Here is a 24,083-nt window from a genome sequence, read left to right as displayed (position 1 = left end):
GAAAATAGTCCCCAAAGCAAGGTATATTGAACCATTCTAGGGTTTTGTGTTGAAAATCTTTTTAATTAAAAATAAATAAATAAATAAATCTTACATTTTAGAATTCCCTAATAAATGCACTGTGAATGGAATACTAACAACAACAAATGTTTACCTTCTTTTCTTTATATAAAAGACAAAGGAAAATATTTTACCATTCTGAGCATTTATTAAACTACTTTGAGTGTAAGTGGGATAGCACATGGAGCCATCTGCTCTATTTCCTCAAGGTCTTTTAGAGGATAACTTTTACTGAACAGCATTCTTCTACATCAGCACAATAAATATAATGAATTAAATTTGTTGCAACTCACATTTTTGCTTTACTGGATTTCTTTAAGGCTATTATTTTAAGAGGTGAGTGTTTTACTTCTCTAGGTAAGGTAGCATTAGATACTTCTGTATACAGAATATGAGAATATATTTGAGTTCCTATCACAGATGTTTGTTATAGTGTTGTTACACTACAGACTACAGAAGTCCTTGGTTGTGCATTTAAGCTGTTTCTTGATGCTGTTTATTATCTAGATGTTTTGCTGTTTATTATTTATATGCTATCTTAAATGTTCTAGACACCGCTCGCATACTATCAGCAATAGTCATCAGTCACATATAATAAATGAAGTGAACATTCCATTTAAATGAATGGTACCTTAACAAGTAGTCATTCGAGTTATGTTGACCTGACAAATCCATAGCCTATAACAGATTTAGGTCTTGAAGTATTTAGGTCTTGAAATGTACAAGAAAAAATGGCAGAATAGTAAATTTTGTTCATATTACGTCTGTTAAATTTCAGCCAGGGCAAAAGCAGAAAGACAGACAGCCCAAAGTAGTAGTTTCCATGCTGGTCCTCAGGAGAGCACAAACTGCAACAATTCTCTTCAGAGTTTTGGAAATCACACAGAATGCCTCAGAGGAAAGTCATGGTATGCATGCAGCATCTTATGTAGTTCAATTGACAACATCAGAGCAACACAGTTTAAAAAAATTATCAACATCTCAGAAAAATCAACCTCTTTGTGAAACTATCTCACATCCGATTGGTAGACAACTCTGGCTAAGGATCAAGTATGCTTCTACTCACGCCAAATAAATGCGCGCCACGAGCAGCAGTCCCTTCTCTTCTGTTCCGCAGGGCTCCGACCAGACTCCCCTTCCTCTGCACTGTACCCAGGGCCCTGCCCAGGGTGTTCTCTTACCTGCTGCAGGTTAATTCATACTGCTGCAGAAGTTGGCTGTTTTGACTCTTAGTTTGGGGAGATTTGTACTATTTGCATTATTTCTGGGGAGCCTGGACTGAAGCTTAATGAAAAACACGGCATCCTGCAAGAATGAGAAGCTGAATCAGGACTTATGAGAAATTGCATATTATGAAATGCTGCACAGAGCTGGAACAGAGCTGGTGTTAACTGTACTGCACTGCAGAAAAAGACAAAGTTGGAGCAAGAAGCAGTTTTCTCTTACCGTGGATGCCAAGAGTACAAGACTTACACAGTGAAGTCCTCCTCAAAAATTAATAGTGTACTTGATGCTGTGTTACCTTTCCAGTGAATCTGAGAGCTTCCATCTGGTGAAATAGCTGCCCTCCCACATGAATTTTCATGCTCAGTAAACCCAAGTTTGTATCATGTTTGCTGAAGGGGCAATTTGAAAGAAGTTGCCAGGAAAGTATCAAGCCCTTAAGGCATAATAAGCCTAGGGAAATTTGTTTGGATGGTGTAATGAATCCAACTTGTTAATTTAGCTCAGTTTGGTGCTGATAGCAGAGAGCTGTGAAAATTAAAAGAAAAATTGGTCTAAGAGGTGTTGTATGATTAAAAGCAAAACACTCAGTAAACTCCCCCAAGGTATTTGTCCTTTAATCTTCTCTAATTTTAGTTGCTTTTTCCAGGCTTATTTTCCTACCTGTTTGTTTTTTGTTTTTTGTTTTTTTTTTTTTTTTTCATGTGTTCCAGGTCTCAACATTACTAAGTCCATAGCTCTCATTTTGCTTGAAGTCTCTGGACAGGACATTGGTGTTATCACTAGAGACGTCACTTGGGGTCATACTTTGAGCGACAGCTGGATAACCAGGCTTTATGACAAAACCAAAACAAAACAGTATCAGAACACAACAGGGAGGAGTCATGGGGTGAGACAGAGAGAGATTTAAGCAGCAGATCTGCCAGAGTACACTGCTCCAAGCTGGGCAGCCTTCCATGGGACTGATTTTCTATGTGAAATACAACAAGAGCATCTGCCAATTCTGCACACATTTCTCAAGCCCCACTCAGCTTTTCTCACAGTCCTGAAGAGTGTTTTGGTGGAAACACACATGTCGAGGCTTTTCACTACAGAGCTGGCAGTGGGCGTAACCATTATTAGCAGCATTATTACAGCATGGCCTGAAAGTTGGTCAAGGGACTACATAACTTCTTCTTCCTTAAGAAAGCAGACAAAAGTCAGCTTTTTTATGCTACTTTGCATGGTCATGAGCTACAAGGACATCAGTATGGGCTCTGGTGGACAGATGTTCCTGGGGCCACAGCCACCTGGCTCAATCCAGAGCAGCCCCAGGAGGGCTCAAAGTCTCCCCAGGGGGAATTATGGCTCCATGAACAACCTGATTGAAATGTCACCTGCATAGCTGTTATTGCATGTTATTCTTGTGAGGAAGGCTGCAGCCACATCTGAATAATGACACAATGCAATTCAAACTGAACCAAAAGAGTAAATTGTCTCCCACTGCCAGATACATTCAGTGCAAAGACTATACCAATTTAAGCCGGCAAAAAGCTTGGTTTGAGGGAGGTGTCTAGCAGTAAATGAAAGAGAATCTGATTTCCTAAATAACACACATGCATCGTAACCACCAAATCATCTTCCTGGAGTACTCTATCTAAATCACTACAATTTCCAGCTTCTGCAACAGCAGCCTTACAAACCACAGCTTCCTCCAATACATGGCTTTGACTCATCCCCAGGCCAGGATAAAAAAAAAAAAAAAAAAAAGAGTAAGTGGTGTTGCTCATAAAAACTCTACATTATTGACATTCAACCTCACTTCTGGCTTTTTCCCCTATTTACTGGTTTTGATTTGGGAACCCTCATAAAATTCTCTTAATTCAGCTTTTGCATTTTTACAGAGAAAACTCCAAAGGTTTAAGCGGAAAGAAACAGAAGAAAAACAGTGGATCTCATCATGCTATATTTACATGTTCTTTTAACTCCTTTTGGTGATTTACACCTAATTGATATTCCTCAGTCCCCACTAATTTTAATCTAAAAACATGTTATTCCGTAAAACTCTGTATTTTAAAGCCTTCTAGGCAGAAGTGACATCTTTGCTTATATTTAGCAGAGCAAGACCTTGACCTAGTTGGGATTTCTGAGCACAACATAACATTAAGTCTAATAATTCTCCTACAGAAGAGCTCAAGAACCTGGAGACAGTGGGAGCCTCATCATTTGGAGCAGAGTGAGCTCATAAACACAGCCTCTTCCTCCACCCCTTTGTTTTTCTGCACCTTAATGGGCTGCCCAGGGAAGTGGTGGAATCACCATCCCTGGAGGTCTTTAAAGGATGTTTAGGTATTGAACTTAGCAATATGGTTTAGTGGAGGACTTGTTAGTATTAGGTCAGAAGTTGGACTCAATGACCTTGAGGTCTCTTCCAACCTAGACGATTCTGTGTTTCTGTAGGCTACGCCTCACTTTAGTCCCATTCCTTGCAGCACAGCTCCCCTCCTTGGGGTCGCAGCTCCTGGAGGTGATGCTTGTGGCAGCTTGCAGTCCTTTAATCCATAGGACCTTTAGCAAACATGACTGGCCTTTCATTCAGCTGGAAAGTAATCAGTAAGTGACATAAATTTATTGTTGTCTGTCATCTAAGTTCCTCCAAATTCTTATTTGAGATATTAATTAGATTGTTTTCAGTCTGCAGTTTGTAATTACTTAATTCTCTCAGCTCCTTGAACTCATTGTTCCTCAGTCTTACATATACGGAGACCATTCAGAATGAATAAATTTAACCTTGAAATAATCAGTAGTGTGCAAGGATAGTGCTTCATCATGGTGCTTCTTCTTGTTTTTGCTTGCTGAATATAAAAACAGACAATGTTTTCCTCGCCCAACTCATTCATTCAGATGTTTTTGTAAAACACTGACGCTGGGAGCTGCACTGCATTTATGCCATGTCTGACGTGCCCATTAGTTAAACACCTACTCTCCAGATAAATGGATTTCAGCTTCATGTGTGCAGACCCAGTCCACCAACCCCATAACGACCTGCTCACAAATCCATAAATCTTTTCACCAACACACGGTACCAGAGAAGCTAAGCATTTCGTCACAGAGGAGAAAACCCATGATAAGACAGAAGAGTGACACTGAGAAATGCAGCAGTACAAACCTCAGCTGGACAGGTAATTGTTGCTTCAGCACAGGTACCACTCTGAAATGTAGCCTACATACATATGTGTACATTTCCACTCACACTACCTGGAGCAACACAATCAACTTTAAATCTGGAATACAAGTTGTAAAAACAAAACAAAATGCCCACATCTGTTTGAATGATATGTCCTTTAAATTTTGAGCTTCATATAATTAAAAATGACACTGCAACAAATTACAAAGCAACCTATCGTTTTTAAGATCTACTGAAATCAGTCCTTCAGGGGTAGATTTTTAATGTGTTTCCCTCCTCTTTTCACTCTCTTCTGCCTGCGAGTGTCAACTGCAGCGTGGTGGCTCCCTGAGGATAACTCAGGGCATGACTCCTAGACCAGCACTGCAGGGTGCTGAACATTGCTGACACGGCTACAGTCCAGTGTACATAAATGCAGCCCGATGCACATCACCATCTTAAAGTGGCTTCACATGTAACTCACAGATTTTTTTTTTTCCAATCAGTGAATAGAGAGAGATTTGCATAAGGGGCAGGATACATGTAATTCTTCTTCGTTCCCCAAACCCTACTTCATTACAAATCACGTGCCTTAGTAAATATGTAAATTTAATGTATTTTTTTTTTTAATGCCTGAATTGATTAATTACATCATTTTATTTATTTAAATTATTTTAGCAGGGTTCAGCTGTTCATAATACCTGCTGAATATTTATAGATCTATATAGCACTAAGGTGATGATTTGGAGGATATCTGGCTCCTTACAGATTTCTGGATATGGGTTGGCTCTGATTTGCCTGGGAGGGTAACAGAGTTGCTGTCCTCACCTCAGAGCCCTCCTGTGGTCTTCTAGCCCAGTACCCGAATGACAGCGTGTCTGTTCCTGAGTTCCTGCAGGGCACAGACTGACATATTAGCATAAACTGGAGTTGAGGATTATGTTAATATGTCAGGCTCAGCACCAGAGTGGGGAAATAGGGCAGGGAGCTGGGAACTGCAGCCTCAGCTGCCATCACTGCGAGAGCTGCAGAGCTCAGGGGAGGAGCTGGAACTCCCACCTTGAACGTGCAATTCTGTTATTGTACAGGCTGCCCTATTTGTGTCTAATTTTTGCCTACTCACTTGCATATGGATTGCAAAGGGTCTTTTCACAGTATTCAGTCCCTGTTGTGCTGAGTCGTGAGGATTCGTCTCTGGTGTGTTCAAACCCACTGCTTACTGACCATCAGCCCAGCAGTGCCTGCTTTTATAAACATCAGCTGCTGTAAACCCCAAATGATACCTTTACTTATGTCTTGGTTTTCTAAGTAACAGCCTACACTTTCTTATGAGCCAGAGTGGTTTACATGCACGCTGCCAGCGCACAGTTCGGTTTCTCTGGCCGGCCCCTGCCAGGCTGTTGCTGTTTCCTGTGCAACCGCCCCACCACTCACTGGGGGTCAAAGCACCACAACTGTACTGACATCACCCCACACACTGCCCTGAGCAGGGTGCAGCCTCTGCCTGCAGCATCAGGACACTGACGGTCTTGGGAACTGGTGAAACCAACTGGCAGATCCTCATCCCGCTGCGTGCCTCCCTCTCTCCCACCCTGCAACATCAGCCTACAGAGTTGTTCTGTTTCACTCTTTTCACCATCGTATTTAGGCATTTTTCCTTGGTTTCATCTGTTCTGCTTCATGTGGCATCCATGAAGGACCATCACATCTGCATTCTCTGCCCTGATCCCCGAGTCCACAAGCTTCTCTGCTCTTACCCCAGCAAGTTCAGCCCCTCTTGCTGTCTGGAAGCTTGTCCCTTAACAACTTTTCCTGTTTTTACATACTCCCAACATGAATGATTAGGAAATCCTTAGTGTCTCCAGTCCTACTGTTCTCCTACACCACACAAACACATTATTCCTTCATCTGCAATGGCTTCTTTAGCAGAGACAGCAACGACACGAGAGCTCAGCAGAACACAAGCTGACAACCTGTAGAGGGTTTTGTATTTGGACAGCCATACCAAGTAGCCAGGGTAAATCTCTGAATGCCTTCCACATGTAAGGTTTGCCCCAGCCTCAGAACTGGCTCCACTGAAGCCACCCTTTTATAGCCCAGCCCTTAGAGTTGTGCTGTACCAGTTCAGAAGGTCTCAGCACAGACGGCCCCTTGTGGAGCCAGGCTGGGCAGTGCAGGTGAGAGGCCAAAAATTAAAGAGCACTCCTCGTTCTGAGCAGTGAGTTATGAAATACACATCCCTAGTGGGGCGCTGGGAGTTGCTAAATGAGTTTCTGATAGTCTCCATAGCAATGGAAAAGCATACTAAGATGAGAAACCACAGAGAAGATGTATGCCAGAGATAGGTCTCCTTGACAACAACCGAGGCATGGGACTGAGAAGCTAAAGCTGGATCCTCCCGTCCTCCCCTGCCGCGGTGACTCAGGACGCTGTACGGGGGCTACTCTAAATAAAAGCAACAAGCACCAAGACAAGAATAGATGGAACCGCTAACACCAGCGATAAAACCACTCATTTACACTGCTTGGAAATGTGTGTGTGTCTGCATGTCAATTCCTTTGCCTACCCAGAGATGTTGTGTATTAACAAGCTGCAAAGTCAAGTATACAAAAATTGCCAGGCTTACTATAAAGCCCTGCAATCATATGCATTCCTCCTGTTTATTTGCCATATGAGACATTCCTTAATTACATGATCAAATGAGAATTTTCTATAGGAACCCTGCCTTGTTCAGCATGCTAGGCAGATGATGCCTACTGAATTGGTGAGTCAATATTTTGTCTTTTCCTTGTTGTTCAATAACTTGCCTCGGGCCTTCTTTATTTCATGCTATACAAACATATTCACAAAGACAGAATAAATTCCTCCCTGACAATTTCTGCAACAGTTATTATAGCAGTAAGGTTAAACACTACCAAACTGGAATAATGCTAAAAATACTAGCTAAAAAATAAACGCCTACTACAAAGGCAAAAAAGCAGGAAGAAGCAAGCCAAAAATGTTCTACAGCTGTGCTGTTCCCCAGCAGCATTCCAGCAACCAAATGATCCAGCTGTTCCTTTTGTTCCTGTTTCCCTCCCCACTTCCCCAGATTTCAGTAAGGTTTTATGGCACAGGCATACCCAAACACCCCGCTCACATCCCTCTGCCATGCCCTGCAGTCAGCAATACCCTGCAAGGGACTAGAATACTTGGGGCGTGTGTCTGTGTGTTTCAAAAGCATAGTTAATAACTAATACCAAAACAAAGAGGACACACTTTAACTTGGTGCTGGGTTCTCAGTGGGCATTGGCACTGAGAGCAGGTACTGCCATGCCATCTTGGGGTCATTAATGTAAAAACAAAGTGTAGATCCCTGTTTGATTCTTCAAGCAGGTGCTAGGTATTAAGACAAGTCCATACTGTGGTTTGTCACGTCAATGGCAAGGTTAAACAAAGCACAGTGTTCTCAGGCAGGTGAAGTATCACAAAGCACAACATTCTGTCACTTTTGTAATAAATAAAAATCATAGTTGGGTAGCTTGAAATTTTATTGAAATTAAATCATATTGATTTCCTTCAGCTTTCTTGTAATTCAAGGAAGTAATGGCCCTTTGATTCTTTAGGCAATTTATAATTAATTCCATTGTTATATCCTACTTTGGTTATTAGCTGCAGACTGCAGATCCCACAGGCCAGCTGAATAGCTTGCCCTCTCCCCCTCTGTCACCAGCTGACTCTGCACTGCACTGAGGATTTCAGTATTCCCTAGAAACCAAGAATCTATGAATCTTTCTGCAGCAATGTCAGCAGAGGGGTTTTTCACCTTTGTAACCAGCAGTCAGATGAAATTTAAAAAAAAAAAAAAAAAAAAAAAAAAAAAAAAAAAAAAAAGGTAGTGGGAGGGGATCAGGTCAAAACCTGGGGCCCAATAATCTCTAGGCTAGAAGCAACTGGTTCCTAAACCAGGAGGCCTGTCGAGGAGCTGCACCTTCCTTCAGGCTAGCTGCTGCCGAACCCTGGAAGGTCATTTTGGGCCACAGTTTGCCCAAAGAGGGAAAGGGACGCCAAGGTGCAGGGATAAATCCAGTGAGAGCTGGGCCTCATCCTACAGATGTAGTTGCTGGTGTAGTGCAGTGTAATCACATTGACTTTGGGCTCATCCAACGCATCATCTTCTTGTAGTCAATGTTGCTAATCCCTGTTACCTTTCTGGGGATATTTTTCAATTTCTGCACACACACACAGAAAAGTTGTTTTGTAATTAGCACAAGGCTGCAAGTGCTGCCCCTGATCCTGTAGGAAGTTTCTCGTCCAGAGACCAAGGTGTCTCAGTGCCTTGGCTCTGGCTGTGCTGGGCGCCGCATACAGACACTGATCTGCCAAATTAAAAAGAACAATGGCAAAATATGTCACCAGCTGCCAGCAAGACAGGCTGCATCGCATGAGGTGTCTGCCTGTGAAGCCAATTAAATGCACACCTCTGGAAGAGAGTTTCAGAGTGCCATCAGCATGAGAGCGAGTCCCAGAAAAGACAGCACATCTGAAAAATAAGTGAGATTTTCTTAATGCCTTTTATCCAGGTGTGCAAAGCTGGCAGCCATTACAAGCCTTGGAAGAGATCTTGTCCGTGTTGTGTGAGGAATACCATTTGCCTTGTGGCAAGAAGTGCCTCAATGTAGGCTTCGGTTTGACCTCACAGTTCTTCACGCCATGGTTTCGCCTGCTGTTGTGCAGTGCAGCCACCTCTGGCTCAGAGAGCAATAGCCCAAAATACAGCTCAGCTGGTCCCTGCAGCACAAGTAGGCAGGACACCTTTCCCTGCAGGCTGCAGGGGGCTGCTCATGCCCTTCAGAAGTCACAAATTCTCCCTAAGGCTAGAAGAATCCCATAGAGATCAATATGGCCCAAATAGCCTGGCGCAGACAGAGTTATATTTCAAGCAGACTTCAGTGATCGTTAGGAATGCTAACATGAGCCCACAGCTACCTTTTCTCTTCCCCTCGTTTTCAGAGCTTTTTCTTTAATAATAATAATAATAAAGAAAATATGAAAGGAGAACATTAAATATATCAACTATGAACTCAGATTAAAATAAAGTATTTATGAGTATCCTTATCGCAGGCTTTGTAACTGATAGACATTTTTTCTGTACCACATGTGACAAGTGTAACAGCAGGGTTAAATGCTGCCAGGGCTGTTATTAAACTACCAAATGAGAGAGGAAATCAGAACACAATTTCCACAAATGCTCTTAGGCTGCAGGCTGATCTTAGCCACAAGTGAAGACTGCCCCTTAGGATTACAGTTTGCGATAAGAGAGGATGCACAGCTTTTCACCCAGCAGTAGGGCAAAGGAATTGAACAGGTTTTTTTGGTTGTTTTTGTTTTTTCTCAAAAGGAAAACCCCATCCCCACCCCCGGAGGTCAGACAGGGAATTTGTCCCAGCAGCTCCATTCAATAGCACAGACGCATCCTGCAGCTCTGACACATGTACCTCGCTCTTCTGTATGATATCTCTATCAATTCCTCTGATACACAACATTTATTTTTACTCTAGGAAAAAAAGCAACAAACAGACAAAACAATAAAGTGCCACAGGAAAACCAGCTGAACTTCTTCATACTAGAGGGAACTCTGAACAAAACACAGTCCTGGCTGAGCTCATTTTAAACAGCATCTGGATCCAAATTTTTCAAGTCATTCACATCTTCAGAAAAAGCCAAGCTAAAAACCCTTGAACAAACATCCCCGTCCATAGTGTGCAGCTCCAAGTCTGAGGATCTGCCCCGTCACAGGGTGCAGGATTGAATAGCTTCCAGTGAGACAATGAGAAATGTTAAACAAGAAACAGAGTTGGAATCCAAACGAGCATAAGTGAGCCAACACGCTGCCTGTCAACTATAAAAGCAATTTTCAAACTGGTGATGGTTGAAAGTAAAGAAATAAATGCACGTATTTAACAGACACAACAATAGCACTCCTACCTGACACGAATTCAGTGCAGCAGTGGATGACCCTGGGGCTCAACCAAGCTCTGAGGGGCTTCAGGTGGTAACTTGTGACAGATGATGATGATTCCTCCCCCCAAGAAAGCCAGCAGCAATGCACAAAATGGTTCCTCAAACCAGAAACACCTGGTGCTGGCCAGCCCACTGACCATGTTCCTATCGAATAGTCCACCATCCACATCCTTGCCCCCTTCCCTGATGCTGTGCCAGCTCTGGCTGCAGGAGTGCTCCTGTGCTCGTGGCTCACAGCCCGCAGCTGAGCCCCAGGGAGTGATGGATGCAGGCTGGACAGGCAGCGGAACCCATGCCAGGTGCCCCTGTCTCTGCTGGGTGGTTTTCAGGGCAAAATGCTGGCTGTGCTAAGAAAAATCATGATTAATTCAGTGGAGAAAGATTTGAGGAAAGTAGGAAAGTTCTGAAGAAAATGGTTGTGTTATTATTTGGTCTGTCTCTTCTAGAAATCTTCCCTGACTCGTTATGTTTGTGTGGGTGTAAAAGACAAGTCCTCATTTTTCACCTCCCTGGTACTTTGGGGTGGCAGGGATGAGAACCTCTGCAGGCTCCCTCTAACGGGAGGAGGATGAAATAATCAGATTTTGCCAAAGCTCACCTGACTCCATCCACTGGAAGGCTGTAAATTCACATCCCCTTATGGACCCTTTGGGATGTGCCCATTTTGTACAAACACAGTGCCAACATCCTGCAACGCACACATATCATCAGGGGAGAGCAGGAAAGGACTGTGAAGGGCATAACACCAGGTTTCCCCAATGTGACATGCTGGCATGTAAAATGGGACAGCAACCACAGGCAAAACAAAACCAGCAACTAAACCTTTACAAATTCCTTTCAGTTCTTCAGTGGAGTTGGGCAAATATTGCCTGCACTACTGCAGTATGGTTCTTGTAACTCTGCCCTCAGCCCAGCTCCTCATCACCCTCCAGCTCAAGGATGTCAAAGCTCATCCCATTTTCCCCAATATACAGGGAAAGCCAGGAAGCTAGGATGGTGCTTAGACACCCCATGGTGCCCAGTGGGACAGGATGTCCACAACCCCAAAAATACAAGCATCAGTGCTGCCAGGGCTTGGACATGAGCAGAAACGTCCCCCTCCTTCTTCCCATCCCTGCTATGCCATAGCCTGTGCCCAGAGGGGAGACACAAGGGAATTCTGTTCCATTCTGTTCTATTCTACAAATTTCAAGGGATGAGTTTCCAGATATCATGATGCTGTATGGCAGATCCCAACCTCTTCCTTCTGTGAAGGACTCATCACTTCCACCACTCCTTGCCTTTTACTGTCCATGCCTCCCTCCTTCTCCATCAGCTTTTCCTTTCTCTCAGCCTCCTGTTCCTCTTTTGCACAGCCTCTGACCACACAAACCAAGACTTAACCCCCTTTTTATTTAAATCTTTTTTTTTTTCAGGTTTCATTTTACTCATTTCCCCTCCTTTATTCTCTCACCTCTCCTTTTCCTTTCTCAACCACTTTTTTTTTTTTTTTTAACCCCGGTTTTGTTCCAGGGTGCAGCCCCTGACCCAGTGGATTACAGATCTTTTGCAAACACATTTCTAGAAGCACCTCCAGCCTCTGAAAGCAGCAAGTGTTCAGAAGACTGGGGCCAGGAGGATCATCTAGCAGTCGCCACACACAAGATGCTATTACAGACCAAGGTGGTGATCCTCACCCTGAATTTAGGTTTCTCTGGACTTCGGGCAGCCCCGATGAGGCCATCATCCCACAGCACGATGCCAGTACCTCCGTGGGTGCCTGCTCCCAGGACCCATCGTCCTGCCCACCCCAGCACCCTCCGCTCCCACAGAAGCGAGCGGGAAGGGGCTGCTCTGCCATGCAGTTCTTGCTATCATCAGCAGATGGCCAAATATTACCACACATTCCTAACATTTACATCAAGAGGGCCACCTAACTGGGTACAAAACTCCTTTCCCTGCCAGAAGCGTTTATTTATAAAATGGCATATGTACACTTGGCATTTACTTTTCTATAATATTACAAAACGTGTGACAAATGTTAACACTCATTTCCTTTCTCACTTTTGGTGTGCTTGCCAAAGTAAAAAGCACTAAGCAAACAAGGAGCAGGACACAGCTCTGCCCTCAAACACCTAAGCATTATTTCTTATTCCAAATGGATTTTGAAATCAAGAGAAAAGCCAAGGCCCCGGGCCTGCCCCTGTGTTCTCCCAGCTGGCAGGAGGTGGCAGAGTAAAGGCTCTGTCACACAGAGCCGCGGAGAAGGCATTTGAATGCAGAAAATGTTTCATTAAAAACGTGGAAAAGGCACAGTGAGGGCTGGTTTTTGGAAATACACGGCCTGATCGTGTATGCCGCTTTGAAGAAAAGCAAGCGAAGCTCCTACTGCACTGCTGCACCAGGGCGGGGGGCCCCAATTTGGTGCTTTAACATTGCGTGGTGTCTGAAAATAATCGATACGGGCACTGGCACCGATGTGACTAACAGGAGCAAAAAGCCAAGGAGTAACCTTTCCAGCATCACCTCAGGGCATGCCTGTGCAGACGGCTGGGCTGATTCAGCCTCAGCACGTGACGGGCAATAGCAATGAGTGGCTGTAGCTCACAGAGCACCAGGAGCTCAGGCCCCACCTTACCCAGAGCATCTGTGGTCTTTGCAGGCAGAAATGCATGGCTGTGGCCTGGGCTCTGGGGCCGTTGGCTTGCCAGATTCACCTTTGCTAGGGCTGGTCAGGAAAAGCATCTTAGCTCCTGCCTCTGCATCCCGTCATCCACATCAGTCACAGAGGACAAAGGGAGAAGAAACAGCTCTGTCACTTGAGCACACTTTGGGAGATTGATTTTCCTGAAACGCTGAGTTTCCAGTAGCTCAGGAATTGCCATTTAATGTCTAAGTGATGAAGGATTACTAGTTGAAGAATTAGTGCCAGCTGTAGGCAGACTGACGTGCCTCCCCCTTGGTGCAGCACTCTATTTCACTTCTCCTCAAGCTGCATGAGCTCTGTCCTAGCCAGCTGGGTAGTGATGGGGGTGCAGGGAAGGCTTTTGATATCACCATCACCTGCAGAAAAGGCAAGGCTGCCCCACTGCCACGTCCCCACCTTGGTCCTGGATGACAAACGTCAAGGCTGGTGGCCCATCACTCTTAGTTACATGGAGGAGGTGGGATGACTTTCTGGAAATGCATAGGACCTAATCTGTGGACTGAGCTGACAAAGAAGGTAAAAATAGAAGGTAAAATTCATACCTGGGTTCTGCCTTTTGTGCTAAACCATTAGGATTACATATATGTCCACAGGGCTTTCATCCTGGGAGCCAGTGCTCCCTGCCTGCAGCCCAGGAGGGACATGGAGATGAGGAACTGGGCATAAAACACACAGCGGGACTAAACAGGAAGAGATGTTCATAGATCACCTCCCTTGTGTAGGAACCTGGTCCCTGGCATGGATTTGAATGCTGCAGTCATGTTCTGAGACGTGAGTGCTGCAACAGGAGCTACGGCACTTCCTGAGGTTCTTGGACTCCTCTGCCAGACGCAGCCAGGCTGTGCTCACAGCAGTCAGTGCACCAGCTTGGGCTCCTGCTGTTTTGGAAACCTGTCCCTAGAAGTCCTTTCTACCTACCATAACTCATTTTAGGATTTTCTAGCTTTAAAAGAAGTCTGTCACGGCATGGAGACTTAAAAGATTTTTTTCTTCAGCTTAATGTATTTATAAGGTTATCTGTGGCTCAGCAATCTGGTTTAATCAATTTGGGCAGATATAATTTAGGTACCAAACTTTTCAATTTGAGAAAATAACTCCCTTTGTCTTCTGAGAGCCCTATTATGACTAAGAGCATCACTGACTTTACGACAAACATAATTCCACCCAGAGACACCAGCAATCTTGGTAGGCAGTTTTAGAAACATGCAATTCTATATATGTCAGAGAAAACAGATGATCTGAAAGTAAAATGGCTCACTGAAGAATAAACAGAGCATCCTGCCAATCTTTTGTGCTTCATGTTTTCTTGGTTGGCTGCAGGTTGGGGACTTCCAGAGGAATGTTTGGAGCCCGAGCCCTGTTTTGATGCCTGGCCCCAAGCAGGGAGTAAAGGGGTCTGCTGTGCTTAAGGGGTGAGCAGGGGACAGGGGACACCTAGACCTGAGGAAGGTGGGGTGGAGATCCTCCCCTGTGATAGAAAAGCACATCCCCAGCCCTGCACGCCTGTGAGATGTTAGATTTTTTGGCCAGTGACTGAACAGTGGAAACCACAAGGTAATCTCCGCACGTGTGCATTAATAACCGCCTGCTCCCGTGCTAATCACGCCAGCCACGAGGCGGCTGCTAAGCAACTAAACCCCGGCAAGGAGGCACTTCTGAGATAATTCTAAAAATAGGCTCTGGCAGGCGAGACAGCGCGAGCACCCGAAGCCGTGACGTCAGGCTCCTTGCTGCCGCCTGCAGCCCGGGCAAGCACCTCCGGGCATCCCCAGGGACCAGCAGCAGGGACTGACAGCGGTCTGGCAGCCTCTGACACGTTGCTTCTGCACATCCAGCCCCGGTCTGTGCCTAAAGGTGGGTGCAGCCCCATGGCAGCCTTTGGGGATGCTGCAGGGCATGGGGATACCCCTGCTGTATCTGTGCCTGGATGGGAAAGGATGCCCTGAGCAAATCTGATGCTACAGGGAGCAATTGGTTTAAACTGACAAAACCATGAACGTGACTGGAAATGAGAAGTGACATCTGGACTTTGGCAGAACCTGTCCTGCCCTGCAGGGCTGGGGCGGGTGGGATGGTGCTGTGGTGGGAGCTGTGGGCAGGGAGGGCTGGCTCCTCGCGGGCGATGGGCATCCTCCTCCTCCTCACTACACCACTGCAGGAACAGGAAAGTCCGGGCAGCCACCACCCACGCTTCAGGATGACTGCTGCTGTCAGCAATGCAGCCATTTCTCTCCTCCGAATACCACTTTCTGGTAAAACAGGGGCCTGAGGGAGCTGTTTCTTGAGAGCAGTAAGAGCCCCAGGGTCAAAGGAGTGGAGGCAGGTGAGCACCCCAGCAAGCAGCGGGGTCCTGTGCCACCCCCATGCGGACAGCCACAGACCAGTGCCTTCAAGAACCCCAGCAAGCACCTTTGTCATGTTTTCTCCTGCTCCATCACTTCTCCTGGGAGAGCAAGGTGTGGAATTTGGCACCAGCCATTTGGCTGCCCGCTCTTCCCAACAACTTCCTCACCGAACATAAAAACACACTCAAAAGTAGAAAGAGCAGAGCTAGAAACTTTCACACCCCTTGCAGAGGAAATGACCTCTGAGCTGTGGAGGGGGCCATAAATTTCCCAGCAAACGTACTCCAGGCGTGGGTGTGTGTTCATCTCCCAAATACCAGCATTGCCTCCAGTGGGAGCAAGAGCAAGCCCACCACTAACACATAGTGCTTGATCTCGGCGCCTCTTACACATCAACACTGCTGGTGAAACAAATACCAGGCTTTGATAAAATGAGTATGTGTCAACATACTTCTGACTCACGAGGTTTCAAAGGGAGAGTCGGGAGGATCCTGTTTCAGCGCTTTTTATCAGGCCATGACACAGACATCCAGGCTGGAAATCCTGCCATGCCCTGGGCCTGCCTCGCTTAGAGCGACGCTGAGATCTCAGTGCACTTGGAAGGAGATTTCCAAGGGAGAAGCCCTGTACCCATTCACTCCACATGCACCAGCTCACAAAACCTCTCTCCAAACCCAGGAGGAGGGCTCAGCCAAAATACAATGCCCATAAACATTTTACAGAAGGTTTCTCATCATCCATCCCTGTCGTTGCTGTGACAATGTGACAAGCGTCATGCGTGGGGTGGCACCAGGATGCCCAGCCTGTAACTTCTGCTGCCATGAGTGTATTCACTGCTCCCCTCCATGGGTTACTCTGATTGCTTGTTAAAAAGCTGAGGGTTTGATACCTCCCAGCTGTGAAGTACAAAGAAAACCTTTTGAGAGATCTTGCACCGCAAATGTACTTGCCTGTGCTGGTCTGTATCTCGGTGATAAATGAAGCCCAGCACACTTGAAAGAGCTTCTTAATCTTTGAAAAGCAAACCAAACCCAATAATCCTTTGTACTTTCATTATCCCATCTACCCGGTTTCTTTTGCTCTCCTTCCAGAAGTACTGGTGTCTCATGGACAGCCTGGCCTGGTTCCCTCATGGGGTTGGCTGCACAGGGGCACCGGCACCTGGGAAGGAGAGGGGCAAGGAGGGCCAGAAAGGGGAGAAAAAGGGACCTAGAGGGACAGCCTTAGAGCAAGGTAAAAAACCAGCTTCTCTAGAACACAGGCACGGCCTGGCTTGATGCACAGCACCTACAGGCAGGTTTTTGCCCCGTCCCTCCTACCCAGAGGTTGAAGCACCACAGAGCAGAAGTCCCAGGGCAGCCAGGGCACATGGAGGGACCTCACAGAGCTTCACTCCCCACCTGCAGTCAGCTGCTCAAGCAAAGGGTCTCCCTGGCACCTCCACCAGCAGCACAAGTAGCGTGGTTTCTTTTTTACAAATGCCAGTGATCTTTTCCGAGAGATATTGTGGAGCCCTTGAGGCTGCTTCCGAACGTCCTGCTCCCCACAAGACCTGAATTCAGCAGGCTGAGATCTGCTGCTGTCTGCTCCAAACTGCGTTTGCTTGCCACAGCCTTGACTCATCCCAGGCAGCCAAAGGGCTTCTGTTCTGCTGCCTTATCACTGCTTCAAGGAATACAGGAAGAGATTTGAGCTCTCTGGCCTCGGGATATTTTGAAAAATGACACAAGGGAGCAGTGAGTTTGCCAACTTTTCCCTGCATCTCTTGGTCCAAGGCATTGTCACTCTTTAGCCATCAGGGCAGGTTCAGGTTCTCAGTGAGTAGAAGGGAAGGAAATACTCCTAGGACCAGTGCTTCGTGTGTTTGCCAATAAGAGGCATTAGGATGACCATACACTTCTACTTGCCAGAGCTCCCCAGGCCACCTGTGCTCTCCTGGTGACTCCTCATACATGTGCACAGGTCCCATAGGCCCACCCCAGCCTAGAGCTGTCCACAGCTCCCTGCAAACCCAAACCCACCCACAAAAAGGACCTACCACCACTGCACCCCTCCAGCATGGTGGAAGGATGCTACAAAACCAGGAGCCTGTTGCTAGGCTTTATTTCCCCCCTAGGCTCCACCATGAAGTCTCTTCAATAATGTTTTTATGGCTCCATCAATCTTATTTAAACTTCAGCATAAATAAATTGCAGCACATTCACAGTCCCATCACGGTGCTCTGACTCACCCAGTCCCAGCAGATGTTGTATATTAAATTAATTTTGGAATGTATTCCAAAGAAATTGTTTCAGCTTCTTCAGCTGGAGAACTCCCCATGCCGTTCATCAGGGCAAGGCAACACAGGATAGCTAATAGGAGGACTTTAATTAGCTGGTGATTAGCCTCATTAGGACTCAATTCATTAATAATGTAAGTCACCCCCCTCTCCCTTGGCTCAGTGGAGGAGGGGGAAATAATTATTACACTGATGTGGGGGACAACACAGTGTGGGTTCAGGGCTTCCTTTCCTACACAGGACAAGGATCCCTCATTGGATACGGGGCCAAACTGCATCTCATTCCACTTGGGGCAGCTCTAACACACCAAACAGACTTCATATTTACTCTGGCATTACTCAGAGCTGGGTTAAGCCCACAGACTAAAATGTTTACCAACTAGGTGGAAAAAATGTATTTTCAAGGCATTAATTTCTGCTTCACCCAGCACATGCAGCTTCAGTTATGCCTGTGGGAAGCACACGAGACTGATGAGATCAGGGACAGAGGTAACCAGGCCACCTGCTGAACACCAAATTTTCTGGACAGCTGGTTCAGATCCACATCTCTCATCAAAAATATTTGGGCTATTATTTTCCAGCTAGTTTTGGCCCTTGCAGGCTACCACCCTGGTACAGCAGGCTGAAAGCTTGTTTGCTTGAGGTTTGTCTTTTGGCTCCATGCTTGAGATGTATGTCAGGGGCCTGTAGAATGTTAATATATATAATATTTAATTAATTTAAAATATTCAATTAAAATATTAAATATATATATATATATATATTAAAGGAAAACACAACCTGAATCCAACATTTTGTTCTGTTTTGCTCTGACACAGGGGTGCAATGTCAGCCCTGGGACCACGGGTGGGTGCCAGGGCACCTTCCTGCAGCGCTGGGTGAATGGGCTGCAGCACCACAGCATGCAGGGAGATGCCGAAGTGCCCAGCATGCTTAGAAATAGGAAAAGTGTGATTAAACTGAATCACTATTTGACTGACTGGCTGACAAGATAATTAGCTGTCCCACACAGCTAATTAGCAAATTCCTGAGGCTGCAGTAACCAGCAGACCTAAAGCATACCAAACTCCTTGCTAATTCAGCCTTGCTGCACATCTCCTCTTCTGACGCAGCCTTATCTCCGAGCGAAGCCTGTGCATGAGCAGGAGACACCTGCCTGCTTAGCTGCCAGCACTGTGGTTCCCAGCCCAGGGACATCAGCCCATCGCTTTCTGCACGGGAAGACGCCTTCTCCCCACACCCTGGGCTGTGCAGCTTTGCCAGGGGTGCAAGCACAGACAGCCCCGGTGCTTCCACAGACCAGAAGCTGGGCTGTGCCCAGCAGCTTTCAGCTCTGCTCCCTTAAAGCCAAGCCCAGTTCCCAGCAGGAGACAGAGAGGTGCTGCAGAGACAAGGACTTCCCAGGCAAAAGAGCATTTCTACCAACCCTGACAAAGCTACTGAAATACATCTCAGTGCAGCGAGCTGAACTGTGCTCCGTCAGTGTGTTTCATCATGGTTTGCCATCTCTGGCACCAACCTGCACCTGTACTGCACAGCCCGCCAGCCAGCTCCAGCCACCGCCTGACCTTTGCTCAGCTGCACTGCTCGATCCTGGAAAACAACTACAGGCACTGAGGCTCTCTGCTTTTCCCTCTACATCACATCAGGCTGCTCGGTAAGAGCTGCTCAGCCACCTCCACATCCTGCAGCTTTCCTTGAGAGCTCCCGGTCCCTTCTGGAGTGCAGGAAGCCGGGAGGAGAAGGCTTGTCCGACCCTGCTGCTCTCCCCATGAGGCACCTCCATGCCCTGCAGGCATCCCAAATACATCCTGGGGCACCACTGTGAGAAGCCCCCAGTTCCCCCCCACTGCCTCCAGGCCACAGGGTGCTGCGGCACAGCCCAACTGGCCTTGGGCAGCTCCCAGCTCCCTCCTCATCCCTATTTCTACCCATCTGCTATCCCTGTGCAGGAGCACCATTTCCTTCGGTAATGGAAATAAAACCCAAAGTCTCTGGCTCCTGACACCACACTTCAGGTAACCAACAGATTTTTTGGTGCTGAGGGTGGCCAGAATCAGCCCCGCTCCTGCCAGCAGCGCTGGAAGCAGCGGGTTTGGGCAGCAGGCGCTGCGAGATGCTGCAAACACCATGGCAGCTGATAACGTCTGCCGTGATGACTCACCACTGTTGATTTGGGCAGAGGCAAGAAAAACAGCCTGAAATGTGCCTGTTCGGCATTCGTATCCTCAGCGATGGGATATTAGCTCTGAGCACGTCCCCGATCCCCCTCCCTCTTTCAGTTCAGCATTGCTGAAATTTGTTTTTCTGCATTGGAAAGGTGATATATTGACAGCCACGTATTTGGAGAATCAGTTTGTGTCACTGCCAGAGATGTCACATTCACATGGATCACATCTGCATCAACAAAATACCTGGCACCGTTTGACCTTCTCATCTCCCCAGGCAATTTTTCTTCCTTTCTCTTTTTCCCCGAAGCTGCTCAATTATTAGCTTTGTCACCATAGGGGTGACTGACAGAGCCAACGCTCCTGATGGCTTTTCAGGGCTGTTCTCCCCAAGGGGTGGGGTGAGGTACTTTGTCACAGCTTCCAGGCAGGACCCTGACCCTGGGGAGCTGCAGAGATGACCGGGCACCGCTGCCAGCACATTGTGGCTGGGGATGGGGTCAAACAGCACGAAGTAACCTCAGACAGCAAACCATCATGCTGCAGCATGGACAGCAGCTTATCTCGAGCTGTCAGGTTGCATTTCTGGTGTTCTGGTGCTCAGTCTCAGTGTACTGAGTCCTCAAACATTATTTTTCAGACACTGATATTTCCCCTCTCCCCCCCCCCCCCCCCCCCCCAAGAAGTAGCATCTCCTAGAACCATGGGTGTGAATGAGCCAGGGCTGCTCATCGCAGCTTGCCCTTTCTCAACATCACTGCTCACCAAGAAGTCAGGAGCTGCTGCAGTGACCACGTGGCGTCACAGGGGCTTGTGCTCCTGGCTAGCCCTTTGTCCTCTTCTCTCCCTTTCTTTCATCACTTCAACACGTATAGTAGTGCTGCGTGAGCACAAACAGCCTCCCCATGGGAAGGGTGCAATGCAGGTATTCCAGCTTTAAGTACTAACAGGTCCAAATTAACCATCCAGGTGCAAACATCAAAAAGTATGGGTGGATGGAGTTTTCCAAGGGGCACTGATTTCAGCTATGCCTGGAGAGTCTGGCCATGATGCTGCAAGTCCGCATCAGCAGCCATGCTTGTGTTCTGCCCAAGGAGTACTTGCAAGGTTAATGTTTCTCATAAAAGACTTATTTTTGCAATTATAAAATTGAAAAACTTAATGATCCTTATATTTGAGCAGACCTGGCCACGGATGAGCCACAGCCATAAAACCTTACTTGCAGGGAAAAGCAGCCTGCCCATCCAAATGGCCATTTATCTTGTTATTACACACATCCCTATTCATTTATATTTTTTTCAATAATTTCTATTTTTTTTTTCCTTTTCAAAAGCAAAGAACCACAGAGGAGCTATCTGAAACCACATGAATGAAGAAGAAAGGCTGCTGCACCGACAAGCACCCTCTGCAGCTGTTAAAGTGTACGTAACCTGCTCTCTTTGAGAGAAATGGAGCTGGTGGGGCTCATGGTTATCGACGGAAGGATGGACAGAAGGGAGGATGCAGAGAAGGATGTGTGAAGTCTCTGGTGATTACCAGAGGGGGCAATAAAATTCATTTCTGAAGTCTGTTGTGCTTAGTGCTAGCATTTGCCATTCAGCCCTGGGCAGCACACACAGAGCAGCCAGCACATGTACCATACAGTGCTCGCTTCTTGGTTGGAAACTCCGTTTACAAACCCAGGGCAAAATGCTTGCTACGCAGTGCCAGATGTGCTGCCACACCAAACAGGAATTTCCAATAAGCAATTCCCAATTTTACACAAAATCTTTATCCACATTGGGATGAAACACCATGATAGGGACTTGGGGAAGCATTTTTCTTGGAAGGAAGGGGATGCTGGTGGTCTCACACCACAGCACGCTTGCTTGGAGGCTCAGCTGGGGCTGTGTGGAGCCCCCATAGAGCATTTTGGTGAGCCCCCCAGCCAGTGCTGGGCCTCAGTCAGGGTCTCTGCCCCCAGGGTCACTTCCTATGGTAAAGGGAATTGGGACGGTCATAGGGATAATAGGCAAAACACACCACAGAAAGGCGGCACAGAAGCAGCAGTCTCCCAGCCAACACAAGTACTGCAGGACTCCTGTGTATCTCCTCCACGCCTCTCCTGATTTGCATAGCCAAAAGATGGCAGCACTTTCTCACATATGTGCCACCACAATGCTCCCTATCCCCTGAAAATGCACACACGCATGTACAGCTCCAGAACGACCCAGCTGCCGCCACGTCCACCCGTCTCACCTGCCGATGGCCACAGGGCCAGGTGGGCTGCAAGTGGCAGCAACGAGGCTGGTGTCACCCACGGCCACTGGTGGCAGAGCCAGCAGTAACGATGGCACAGGCACATGGACGTCCACACCGGCACCCCATGGGCAAGGAATTACCCAGCCAGGCAGCTGCAGGAAAGGACTCACTCTTGGTCTTCTGAGTGCTATTTGACCTCTTTATTATTATTTTTAAAGAAAGGGAAAAAAATCAAATAGAATTTGCCCTCAGCCTAGGTTTGCATTCAGAAGATGTTGCATCCTCTGCCACGCAACATGGTGTGGCTCCCAGCACAGCCTCTCCTGGGTTAGGTGTAGCGGCAGACAGAAAACACTCAGCTTTGATTTTCCCCTTTCCCAAGGTGGTAAATCCACCCCAAATTACAGATGCAATTAATTTCACTTGCCTTTCCCCTGCCCCTCCTCCCAACCTGCACCCATTTCTCGTGTCAATCTCCTTCACTCATTTGCTGAGCATTTCCCAGCCAGCCCCTGCAAGCCCTCAGTTACCTGCATGGCTCTGCCAGGAGACTGCCAATGCCCAGGACCAGAGCGATGCCTTCCTCAGTCCTGAAGAAAATACCACCTGGATTTTAACTCAGAGGAAAATAAGTTCTAATGATAGCTAACTTTTACAGGGGAAAGCAGTATTTGGGCTGATAGCGAGACCTACCAGAGATGGATTTCAGGAGGACCTGCAGCTCCCACCCACCACCTGCAAACCTCCCGCTCAGGTTTCTACAGCAAACAGCCCCCTTCCACCAGTGGGAAATTTGGGGAGAGAAGCACCTGGGACGAATTAATTAGTGACATCACTAATTAGGAGCAGCAAGGCATTTCCATCCACAAATACTGCTGTGCTGTGGCTACCTTGCCTAGCACTGAGGGAAGAGCTGCCGTGGGGATTTTGGCTTAAAGAAGATGCCTCAGACATTGTCATCAGAGTGAAAACTTATCACATGCCAGCTGCTCCTTACACCCAGCTCCAGTTTTGGTTTTCTGCTCTGTGAGGGTGTCACAGCTTGAGCTGCTACTCTCTGGCTTACATACATACAAGCCTACATATGGATGTGGGGAAAGACAGGCTAAAAGAACAGATTTTCTTTACAAAATCAGGAACCTGGGGTTGGGACTAACTGTAAACCAAAGGGGGCAGAACATCCTGATCACACTGTGTGTAGTATTTTCTCCTTGTTTCCTCGCAGATGAGCTGAATTTCCATGACAGCACTCCCCAGGCCAGGCCAGGCAAGGCAGGGGCAGCAAACAGGCCTGCCACACAGTCACTGGTAATCCTTTCCCCTCCTTTTTCCCGATATTTTCCATGTTGCCTGAGCAGCTGAGCTGCCCAAGCTGCTGGACACCGCCAGATCCAGCACTCCCAGCAGTGACCAGGCTGGGTGGATGCTGCTTTGCCCAGAGGAGCAGCAAAGCCAAGGAGAGCCCAGTGCTGCTCTGCCAAACCCAGCTGGCAGCTCAGCAGCATTGCTAGGGGACAAGCAGTAACAAACATTACAGCAACTTGCACGGGAAACATGATCTGTACCGTGTCCCTTGCAAAATGAAAGCACAATGTCTCCCAGCTTCGCTCATGCTGGCAGGCATTTCATTTTGGTGCTGATGGTGCTTGGGGATGCCTTGCTCACACAAACCAGGCAGCTGAGCTGCTTGCTTAACAAAAAGCTGCAGGGAAGCAAGTTTGCTCCAACCTCCAGCCCAGCACCTGTAGGTGACAGGCACCACACCCTGGATTTTGGGGACATGGTAACAGTTATTGTGCCACGTCCAAAACAGATGTTCAGAGCATAAGTTTGTGACTTCTGCTATGGCTGCTAGAGCGTTAATCCCCAAAAGGGCCAAGGCGGACCTTTGGGATAAACATGGGTTCCCCAGGAACCCAGCCTCCTGGGGAGA

General features: G+C 47.1%; 1 long non-coding RNA gene across 2 annotated transcripts; it reads right to left on the bottom strand.

Annotated features, from left to right (window-relative positions):
• Window positions 1-188: 188 nt before the first annotated feature.
• Window positions 189-23,582, bottom strand: LOC311445397. 2 transcript variants are annotated; one of them, XR_014698382.1, is made up of 5 exons: window positions 22,844-23,582; window positions 22,681-22,740; window positions 22,148-22,302; window positions 1,948-2,116; window positions 189-1,365 (listed from the first exon to the last, which is right to left on the bottom strand). It is a non-coding gene; the product is annotated as an uncharacterized lncRNA (long non-coding RNA). The 2 variants fall into 2 exon arrangements; XR_014698383.1 differs by lacking the exon at window positions 22,148-22,302.
• Between the last annotated feature and the right edge of the window lie 501 nt (window positions 23,583-24,083).

Source organism: Aythya ferina, assembly GCF_964211825.1.
Source record: "Aythya ferina genome assembly, chromosome: 15".
Lineage (NCBI taxonomy): Eukaryota > Metazoa > Chordata > Aves > Anseriformes > Anatidae > Aythya > Aythya ferina.
This window is presented reverse-complemented; position numbering and strand designations above follow the sequence as displayed.